Source organism: Hippopotamus amphibius, chromosome 10, assembly GCF_030028045.1.
Source record: "Hippopotamus amphibius kiboko isolate mHipAmp2 chromosome 10, mHipAmp2.hap2, whole genome shotgun sequence".
Lineage (NCBI taxonomy): Eukaryota > Metazoa > Chordata > Mammalia > Artiodactyla > Hippopotamidae > Hippopotamus > Hippopotamus amphibius.
In genome coordinates, this window is record NC_080195.1 from 78,446,795 (window position 1) to 78,458,672 (window position 11,878).

The 11,878-nt window shown below is 34.4% G+C and overlaps 1 pseudogene; it reads left to right on the plus strand.

The window, feature by feature from the left end:
• Nucleotides 1-8,800: 8,800 nt before the first annotated feature.
• Nucleotides 8,801-10,327, plus strand: LOC130830490 (eukaryotic translation initiation factor 3 subunit E-like; annotated as a pseudogene).
• Nucleotides 10,328-11,878: the final 1,551 nt, after the last annotated feature.

An 11,878-nucleotide genomic window follows, 5' to 3' on the forward strand; every position in this document is an offset into this window, starting at 1 on the left:
TGCCTCCATTTGGAAAAGATTCTCTACTTTTAAGTACCCATGTGATTATATTGAACACACCTCTATTATCCATATTATACCCCCTGTTTTAAAGTCTGGAAACTTAGTTTATATCTGCACAGTTTCTTTTACTATGTAGCATAATATATCCATAGGTTCCAATGATTAGGGAATAGATATCTTTGGAGAGCCATTCTGCGTACCACAGAGTTCATGTGTTTCAAAAAGTAGTAGAGGTGGTTTGGAGATAGATTTTAGACAGCTGTAAATGAGAGGAATACGTTCATTCTTTCAACAAATATTTATTGAGTAAATACTGCTTTCTAGCATTCTGGGCTAGGATTTTAGCTTTTGAGCAATAAGGTGTTTTCAAAGATTATTAAGTAGAAAAGTGGTAGAATAAACAGTATCAGCAAAGCAGCCCAGAAATGCAGAGTTAGTGCCTCAACCCCAAGTTGCTGTCATCAGGCTATAAGTTCAATACGTGAAGGGGAAGAGAAACTGATGACTTTTTCCTTTTTTGTAACTGCAGGTTAGAGGTAGAGAGATGAGGGCTTCCTTTGGCAAGCTGGCAATGGAAAGAAAAAAAGAAAGAATGACTTTGAGGAAAGGTACAGATAAGTAACTGACAAAACTTTGTGCTTGGCATAAAGGAGATAACGTTGATGAAGGCAATGCATGGTGATTGGGAGAATTGGAGGAATAGCAAAATAATCATCACAATATCAATAATTCAAGAAAGCAATGATTCCAAACCACTGAAATGTCATGCATGTTTGAATAGAAACACTAGGTGAGACAGCAGTAAACAACAAAATTAAAAATACCAAATGTTTTTGGTGTTTTCACTTCATTGTTCTCTCCACTTGTTGCAGGCTATCAAGGTGGACATTGCCTGTCATAATGAGTGTTCCACAGTCTTGACTTACCCACCAGTAAATCTCATAATAACCCAGCTCTTCAAGTTTCATTAGAATTCTTGCCAATTTACAGGAAAAAGGTATCATCTTAGAAAGTTTTTCCAACAAATATATCGGCAGTAATTTGAATAAAGCACAGGCAAAAGTATTAAAAAATGACTCAAGTTGAGAGTAAGTTTGAACTACTTGAAGAGTCCAAGTTGAGGTTAAGTCAATCTTACCACTAGGGGAAGGTTAACATTTTTTTTTAACACATATTCGGATGTCATCTCCTCTAATACATGAACCAAAAACATTATGAAGAAATAGTGGCATAGACACAGAGGATGACACATATGGCGGGCATTTGCTTGAACTTCTCTGGATGGGAGATGGTGAAAAAAAAACCTCAGTAAAATCCTTAAGAAATTATTCGTTCACATCCATACCTTGGTGTATATTTTATGGCTTCAGTTCTCCTGCTAAAGAATAGTGTTTATTTTTAGGTTAATAGACAAACACAACAACATTGAAAGTCATACCACAATCTAAAACTGTCTCGAATGTTTTTTGGTTTGGCTTCATGAAAAATGCATTGTGCCAAACACTTTTTCTCCTTAATTTTTAAACCCTTGTGTATTTTTAAAGAAAATGTAATCCACATGTTTCTTATGCATTTACGCTTAACTCATCAAATTCCTCTTGTGTAAGAGTGACTTGGAGACCAAAAGACTTTGGAAATTATTTGTTTGCCTTTGAAGCTCTTTCTTTTTATTAGGAAAGTCATAGCATGTTCTTTGGTATAGTTCATGGTAGACACTCAGGTATTCAGTTTTTCAAGTATGTAAATACCATAATCTAGAGTATCTATATATTTGTCCTTACATCTTGCTTTCCCTAGTCTGTTAATATAGTGGTAATCTTCATCAGTATCATCCTTTGTAACACTGTTACTATGTTAGTAATTACTATTATTGTTGTTGTTATAAACTTCATAATAACATTAGTGGTATTACAAGAATATCTATACATTTACAATATCTTCATTATAAAGTGGTTTTATCTTACTCTTCCTTAAAGGCTTGTGTGGAAAGAGACTTCCAGGCTTTGTTGCATACTCACCTATTTCATTTTCTGATAACATGGCAGGCAGAAAGAATTAACCAACTGCTTTACATTCTCCAAAAATCTTCTTTTCAGTTCATCTGTCTTATTTCTACTGTCTTGACTAAGTGCACTATTCATCTCTCATAGTTATTTTTAACCTCTCTTCAAATCCTTGTACAATTGTCTGACTTTATAATCTGATTTAAAAATCACATCTGAAATATTTCATTGTTGAGGTGAAATATTCTGTCTTATTGGTTCCATTTGTGTATTCTCTATACCTATGGGTACTACATTGTTCTAATTTGCGTATTCTCTGAATTATAGCCTGTCACAGATCTTCTAAGTATTCTTAAATAATCTTGTGGATGTATGCTCTGAAACTCAAGAGCACTCCAAGCACCTTTAAAAGTAGGGTCTATGTTTTTTTTTTCCTTTCATGTCTTCTTACCATGCTTAGTTCTGGCTGCTACAGCTTTTAAACTTAATAGATAAGACTGGTGGGCTGTTAATTTTTAAAGTATTATGTGGCATATACTACTTGTTTCCTCCATGAAAATACTACTGTTAAATACCAGATAAAAGTGGATTCTGACTCTTTTTAAAATTAAATTTCATGCTTGTAATCTATTGTAAGGTTTGCTCCTTAAACTATTTTTTAAAAATTTAACTAAAGTCTTGAAAACATAGTGCACATGAAAAGAACAAGTAGTGAACAAGACCTTAATCAAAATTGCCAGTTCTTTCGCAAAACAGATACTGATGGCCCACAACCAGTAGGGCCTTCCTTAGGTTTTGTGCTAGATTCTGGCAATGAAGTGAGGAAAGACAACCTCTTTTGTCAGACAACTGACCATTTTGGGAGTCACAAATGTAGACAGTTTCAACACTGTATGCAGAGTGATAGGACAAAGCTCAAAAAGTAGAGGCAGGCATCTCAATCTAGTTTCAGAAACGCTTTTGGAATAATTTCAAAGATAAGCAGGATGTGCAAGCTAAGCATTATAACAGGCAACACGAAAGCCTCAATTTAACAGACACATAACATAGCACTTACTTGTGTAGGTTACTGTTCCAAGCACCTTACAAATATGAACTCATTCCATCCTCCTCACTATCCCATGAGTAAGCAGTGTTAGTAACTAATTTTACAAGTGAGGAAACTTGTATGAAGTGTGGAAAATTAACTGAATTGCCCAAGGTCAACAGCACATCAGAACTTAAATATAGGAATAGTGTCTCCAGAGTCCCTACAGGAGGCTTTAATAGGGAATTTGCATACTCACAGAGAGCAACACTCAGGGCAGAACAAGTGGATTGGCATTTCCTGAGGGCAAGTTATAACTGGGACAACATCAAGAGATAAAAGAAGCTAAAGAAGTGAATGGGAACAATGTTACACTGAAAAACCAGGGTTTTATCTTAAATGAATCATTGTAATCCTTGGGCTGACAGGGTTTTGTCTTGATATTAGAAAGAAGATTCTCTAGCATCATGGAGTATGGGATGCAAGATGTCTGGATTGGAGGTAGAAAGATCTGGTAGGGGGTACCTACAGTATCACAAGTGAAAGAAACGGTGGAAATATGGCTGGAGGGAAGCTGAAGCTCACAGGAGTTATTCTAGAGGAGCATGCGTGATGGCAAAAAAGAGCAACTTGTGTCTTCAGCGATTCCTCTGAGTTTCTGATTAAGGCAAGAGTGTAGACAGTGGTGACTATTGGGATAGGGAAGAAAAAAAGAGAATTGAACATTAGAAACTGTTTTTGATACAATGTAAAGAGAAAAAGAAAGCAGAGCTCAATATTGTACATTCTATATTGTCCTTTAAAAAGTATATATGTAATATAGACAGAAAAGCTCTGGTAAGAGCAAGGACAACTATTCATTGTGATTGGTAAAATTTCTCAGTAGAACTTTTCATATTTCCCAAAATTTCGGCAATGAACATGAGTTAGTTATATTTTCATTAAACTAAAAGTAAATGTTACTGGAAGGATTTTAAACAGTGATCTTATTTAAAGTTCACTTCCACAATCTTCCTGGAAGGCAAAATAAAGTACTTAGCAAAAGTAGATGATTTATTAACTTTGGATCAGGAATTCCCCTCCTAGGAAGCTATTTTAAAGCAATAAATTCTCACATGTTTCCTTATAAAAATATTTATTGTCATATGGAAAAATTAGCATCAGCAATCCGGGCTGCTGAAAACAACTGTAGCACAAATGTGTGAATGCATATTACACACTCATTAGAATAGTTACTTATAAAAATACTTAATCATCAGAGAAAATACTTCTGATATATGAAAATAGCCGGGTATGAGTTCTTTGATGCTATTTACATAGGATATCTCTGAGTGAAAGATGATACTGATTTTCTTTGACTTGCATTTTTCAAGATCTGTAAAATATAGCTGCATATTTACTTATAAAATATGATAATAAAACAAGAATAAAGACATTTAGTTCATACTGTGAGCAGTATCACTGCCGTTTAATCATCTCAAATGGGCTTACATTGGATTCTAAGTACAAAGCCAAAGAGGAGTGGAAAAGTCACCTGGATTATGAGACTGGCTGTGTCAGAGGAAGTAGTTGGTCAAAATCATAATTGTAAATGAGAATAAGTATGAAGGGCCAATGATTACCATTAAAAAATATGTTTTTCAGGAGCATTTGAATATGATAGAAGGGATGATAGCTTTAAACTTAAGCATTAAATTTTGGAATTTCAGATACTAAGAAGATTAAAGGACATTTGTTGAGACATTATCAGAGTTTGGGATTTCTGAAAAACAATGTTCAGGGCCTACACTTAGATAGTGGACATATTTGTGTTTTAGACAAGTACTGCTTGTGTTATTATGTTCAGATGTTTGGATACATTGACCAACATTCAGATATGGTAGTGCTACGACTGGACTTCTGTGGAAAATATGAATCTTAGGATTCCATGTCCTTTGTCCCATGAAAATTAATAGAACCTGTAGAAAATTAATTCATCTTCATTTAACCTTTATCAGTTTTTGAAGAAAACATAAATATTTTAGATTAATTTGACAGAGCTAAAAATCCTAGGGTGTTAACACAATTGAAATGATGATATCTACATCTAAATATCTTTAACTGTGTGTTACTGGAATGTCTATGCTAATCCTTTATATTACTTATTTATTGATATTTATTGAATGACTACTATGTGCTAGTGATTTAAATGCATTATCTCATTTAATGCTCAGAAGAGATAAAATTTAGAGATAGATCAGAAACTGACTGGGAGTATTTAAATTGATTTTGATATATGACTACCAGGCTAGTAAGCAACAGATTCATTAGAGAAGTAGGTAGTGTAATCCACATTTGATAGATGTTGGTATCAAGGCTGTGGACCAAAATCACATTATTGGAGCACAGTGTTGGAATCAAGATTCAAAGAAAATTTAGTCTGAGCCTCTATGGCAACACTGTTTCCAGGATTTCTATAAAATGGTATATTACTTATCATCCTTTAAAGACACTCTTGAGAATTTGCAATATTAATGACTGATCTTTTCTTTTATAAATACCTGTTAAATATTTCTCATAGCGCTTCGATACATTTTTTGCGGTCATACTTTTCGTATACATCTGTTGACAATTTATTTTATAAGATATAATTGGCATACAACATGATATTAGTTTCAGGTATACAGCATGATGATTTGATATTTGTGTATACTGAGAAATAATCACAACCGTAACTGGAGGAAATCTATTACCATATACAGCTTCAGAATTTTTTTCTTGTGATAAGAACTTTAAGATCTACTCTCTTAGCAGCTTTCAAATATGCAATACAGTATTATTAACTATAGTTACCATGCTGTATGTTACATCTCCATGACTTATTTCATAAGTGGAAGTTTGTACCTTTCGACTCCTTTTATCCATTTGCAACCACCAATCTGCTATTCTGTGTATCTACGAGCTTCTTTTTTATTTTTCATTTTAGTTTCTACATATAAGTGAGACGATACAGTATTTGTCATTTTTGTCTGACTTATTTCACTTAGTATAATGCGCTCAGGGTACACCTATGTTGTCACAGATTTTATTCTTTTCTTTTTTTTCTGAATAATAGTCCAATGTATACAAATATACACTACATTTTCTTTATCCATTCATTCATTGATGGACAATTAGATTGTTTCTGTATCTTGGATATTGTACATAATGCTGCAATGAACATGGGGGTGCATATATCTTTTTGAGTTAGTGTTTCTGCTTTCTTTGGGTAAATACCCAGAAGCAAAATTGCTAGATCATACGGTAGTTCTATTTTTAATTTTTTGAGGAACTTACATGCTCTATAGTGACTGCACCAATTTATATTCCCACCAACAGTGCATAAGGGTTCCTTTTTCTCCACATGCTTGCCAGCATTTTTTATCTCTTGTCTTTTTGATAATACTATTCTAACGTGTGAGGTGATGTTGTGGTTTTGATTTGCATTTCCCTGATGATTAATGAGGCTGAGCAACTTTTAATGTACCTGTAGGCCATCTATATGTCTTCTTTGGACAAATGTCTATTCAGGCCCTGTGCGCATTTTTCAATTGAATTGTTTTTTTAATGAGTTGTATGAGTTCTTTATATATTTTGGATATTAACCCCTCATTAGATATATGATTTGAAAATATTTTCTCCCATTCAGTAGGTTGACTTTTCATTTTGTTGATGGTGTCCTTTGTGATATAGAAGCTTTTTAATTTAACATAGTCCCACTTTTGTTGTTGCTTTTGGTTTCAAATCCTCCCACAAAATAAATAAATAACAAAGACTATGCCAAGGAACTTACCTCCTATGTTTTCTTCTAGGACTTTTCTGGTTTCAGGTGTCACATTCAAGTCTTTAGTCCACTTGAGTTAATTTTTGTATATTGTGTAAGATAGTGGTCCAGTTTCATTATTTTGCATGTTGCTGTCCAGTTTTTCCAACACCATTTATTGAGGAGACTGTCCTTTCCCCATTGTATATTCTTGGCTCCTTTGTCATAAGTTAATTGACCATATATGTGTGTTTATTTGGGGACCATCTATTTGTTCCATTGATGTATGTCTCTGTTTTTAGGCCAATTCCATATTGTTTCAATGACTATAGCTTTACAGTATAGTTTGAAATCAGGGAGTATGATGCTTCCAGCTTTGTTGTTCTTTCTCCTTCTGCTTGGGGTCTTTTGTGGCTCCATACGAATTTTAGGATTTTTTTTTTCTGTGAAAAAATGCCATTGGAATTTTGATAGGAATTGCATTGAATCTGTATATTGCTTTGGGTAGTATGAACATTTTAATAATATTAATTCTTCCAATCCATAAGCATGGAATATCTTTCCATTTATTTGTGACTTCTTTAATTTCTTTCATCAATGTCTTATAGTTTTCAGAATACAGATTTTTCACCTTGGTTAAATTTATTCCTGGGTATTTTATTCTTTTTGATGCAATTATAACTGGAATTCTTTTCTTAATTTCTCTTTCTGATAATTTGTTGTTAGTATATAGAAACACAGCAAATTTTTATATTGATTTTGTACCCTACAACTTAACTGAATTCATTTATTAATTTTAACAGTTTTTTGGTGAAGACTTTAGGGTTTTCTACATATAATATTATGTCATCTGCAAAGAATGACAGTTTTACTTCTTCCTTTCCAATTTAGATGTCTTTATTTTTCTTGCCTAATTGCTCTGGCTAGGACTTCCAAAACTATTTTAAATAGTATTTACCTGTTAAATATTTCTTATACTGTTTTATTCCTTTTGTAGTCATAACTTTCATGTATAGCTATTGACAATTTAATTTTTTAGTATGTAATTTTTCATATGTTCTGTATATCTTTGTACTGTCATGATTTAACAGTCATTTTTGGGTTAAGGAGAAAGAGTTCTCTTCTGGAATTAAAAGATATTTCTTTCTTTCCCCACAGCCCTTCTTCTTTTGTTTTCTCTGTGTCTTTTTATCTCTTCCTTCCTTCTTTACAGTCTTTTTAAAAAATTTTAACTATGGTACTGAAACTTTGCAGTATTGGGAGAGGGGAGATTTGATATGGAGGTAGATGTGATTTTTCATTCTATGTGGTTTTTTTATCTTACCAAGGACAGAAAAATAATGGGAGAATTCTTTTCTTCAATGATTTTAAGAAAATACTGAATATATCAGAACTCATTATTCTTCAGTTTTACTTGTTCTTATGAAGCAAGAATTATTTTCTCTGTTTTGCAAATGAGTCAGCTGAAACTCAGAGAGATTAAGTGATTCATCCAAAGCCATTCAGCAAGGAAGTATTCTGAATGTGGATTTGAACCCAGATCTGCCTGGTGTCAATGCTCATGATCTTTTTCTATTCATATACTCTCTTCCTTTATTTTAAACATAGGATTATGAGACTTCAGAGATGAAAGAGCATTTAAGATTACATATTCCAACTATTTCAATTCATGTTTTAGGGAACTAGAAAAGTTAGACCACTTACTTAAGGTCATGTGACCAACTATAATTCTATAGTACCAGTAGAATTGTGGTTGCTTGCCTTGAATTTTTCAGGAACTAACAAATTGGCCTAAATTATTTGGCTTACTGGGTTTAAACTTAGAAAATAGACTCCTACACTCCTTTTCTTCAGCAAAATGGGGAGTACAACTTGACTACTCTCATTACACACGTTTTGGATCGACATCTAGTCTTTCCATTGCTTGAGTTTCTCTCTGTAAAGGAGATATATAATGAAAAAGAATTATTACAAGGGAAATTGAATCTTAGTGATACCAACATGGTACACTTTGCTATGGATGTATACAAAAACCTTTATTCTGATCATATCCCTCATGCTTTGAGAGAAAAAAGAACCACCATTGTTGCACAACTGAAACAGTTTCAGGCAGAAGCAGAAGGAATTGTGAAGACATTTGAAGATCCAGAAACTGCAAGGCAAATGTAGTCAACCAGGGATGGTTGGATGCGGTTTGACTACCTAGCAAACAAGCATGGTTTTAGGCAGGAATATTTAGAGACACTCTCAGTATGCAAAATTCCAGTATGAATGTGGAAATTACTCTGGAGCAACAGAATATCTTTACTTCTTACAGTGTTGTTTCCAGCAACGGATAGAAATGTTTGAGTTCACTCTGGTGAAAACTGGCCTCTGAAATCTTAATGTGGAATTGGGATGCAGCCATGGAAGACCTTACATGGCTAAAAGAGACCATAGGTAATAATTCTGTGAGTTCTCCACTTCAGTCTCTTCAGCAGCAAACATGGCTCATTCATTGGTCTCTGTTTTATTCAATCACCCCAAATGGCGCAATAACATTATTGATCTTTTCCTCTACCAGCCGCAGTATCAATGTAATTCAGGCTATGTGTCCACATATTCTCCACTGTTTGACCAAAGCAGTCATAACAAACAAAGATGTTCAAAAATGCTGGCAGGTGCTAAAAGATCTGGTCAAAGATATTCAACAGAAATCTTACGCATATAAAGATCCAGTTACAGGGACTTGCCTGGTGGTGCAGTGGTTAAGAATCTGCCTGCCAATGCAGGGGACAAGGGCTCAATCCCCGGTCTGGGAAGATCCCACATGCCATAGAGCAACTAAACTTGTGCACCAAACTACTGAACCTGTGCTCTAGAGCCCGTGAGCCACAACTACTGAAGCCCGCGTGCCTAGAGCCTGTGCTCTGCAACAAGGGAAGCCACCATGATGAGAAGCCCACACATCACAACTAAGAGTGGCCGCCACTCGCCACAACTAGAGAAAGCCTGTGTGCAGCAATGAAGACCCAATGCAGCCAAAAAAAAAAAAAAAAAAAAAAACCAATTACAGAGTTTGTTGAATGCTATTATGTTAACTTTGACTTCTATGGGGCTCTGAAAAAGGTAAGGGAATGTGAATCAGTGCTAGTGAATGATATCTTCTTGGTGGCTTGCCTTGAGGATTTTGTTGAAAATGCCTCTTTCTTCATATTTGAGACTTTTTGTCACATCCATCAGTGTATAAGTATTAACATGTTGACAGGTAAACTGAACATGACTCTAGAAGAAGCTGAAAGGTGGATTGTAAATTTAATTAGAAATACAAGACCGGATGCCAAGGTTGATTCTAAATTAGGTCATGTGGTTATAGGTAACAATGCAGTCTCACCCTATCAGCAAGTGATTGAAAAGACCAAAATCCTTTCATTTAAAATCCATATGTTGGCCATGAATGTTGAGAAGAAACTTAATCAGAATGGTAGGTCAGAGGCTCCTAACTGTGTAACTCAGGACTCTGGCTTCTATTGAAGAACTGTACAGGAAAAAAAATGAAAAAATAAGAGAAAGGTGAAATAAAACCATCATATAAAGGTGAAATATTTTAGAAACAATTAACATATTGAGTACAAATTTTGGAGAATTTGAATAAAATTGGCTGTGTTTCATTAAAAAATAAAATAAAAAATAAAATAAAATAAAATAAAATAAAATAAAATAGAATCAAACAGACTACTGAAGTGGTGAGACGAAGCGAGAGAGTAGCACAGACATATATATACTACCAACTGTAAAATAGTCAGTGGGAAGTTGTTGTATAACAAAGGGAGTCCAACTCGAGGACGGAAGATGCCTTAGAGGACTGGGGCGGGGAGGGTGGGGGGGACTCGAGGGGGAGGAGTCAAGGAAGGGAGGGAATACGGGGATATGTGTATAAAAACAGATGATTGAACCTGGTGTACCCCAAAAAAAATAATAAAAAAAAAAAAAGAAAAAGATGTATCATTTGGACAAATGATTTTGTCCAAATAAAACTGCACCCCTGCCTCAATGTCAGGTATCGGGGTGCAAGGATTGGAGGTGGACTTAACTCCCCCTGTCCACTTCAGCTGCACACCCTTGAGCTATGTACCAATTCATGACCATTTGTGGTTGCTCTTCAAATAGAGATCTCAAAAACTCTTCTTATACAGCATCTCCTTTAACTTATGTCACATGGTGTTGTTTGCTGCTCTAGTCTCCATCTGGGGTGTATTGTTGATGTTACTACAACCAAGGCACTAATTGTTGCTTTAATTATTGCTCTTAGGGGTGTCTTGGTCTTATGCCAATATCAACAGTGCTTTCATCTTTAGGGCTCCAAACAGGCACTCTGTTATACACTCATATGAACTGCAGACTCCATTGTAATAAATCTGTTCTCAGTAGTCCCTTTAAGCTTATATTCAATTACCCTTTCACTCATAGGATTTTAACATTAGGCCAAAATTGAACATCTTGTTCTACTAATTATAAACAATTAAATTTTTTACATTCTCTAATTAACTTTAATTCAGAAATAAATGAGCAACTTAAATGCATCTAAACTAGTAGTTCTCAGAGTATGCTCCCTGATTCATAAGTATTAACACCACCTGGTCACTTGTTAGAAATAAAAATTCTTGGGCCTACTCAGGAATCACTACTGAGTGATTCTGATGTGCACTAAAGTTTGAGAGCAACAGATCTAAGCCATGATGCTTTACTTGCTTTACTTCTCAAATACTCTATATTACAACCACACATGATGACCCATTCATTTCCAATTATGCTACTAAATTTGCATATGTTTCTCTCCCAAACAGCATGTGTAGCTTAGGGAAACTTGAAAGTATGTTGAAAAACAATATATGATAGAGATCATACCAAACACCCTTGTTGGCTTCATAGTAAACATTATTTGCCAATTTTACAGAAGAAAATACTAAAACATCTTTTTGTATATTTCTTACATATATTTACGTTTTATTTCATCATTCCTAACATCAGAGAAAAAAATATATCAGAGATTTTGGAATATAGTTTCAGTACTCAGTTATCACA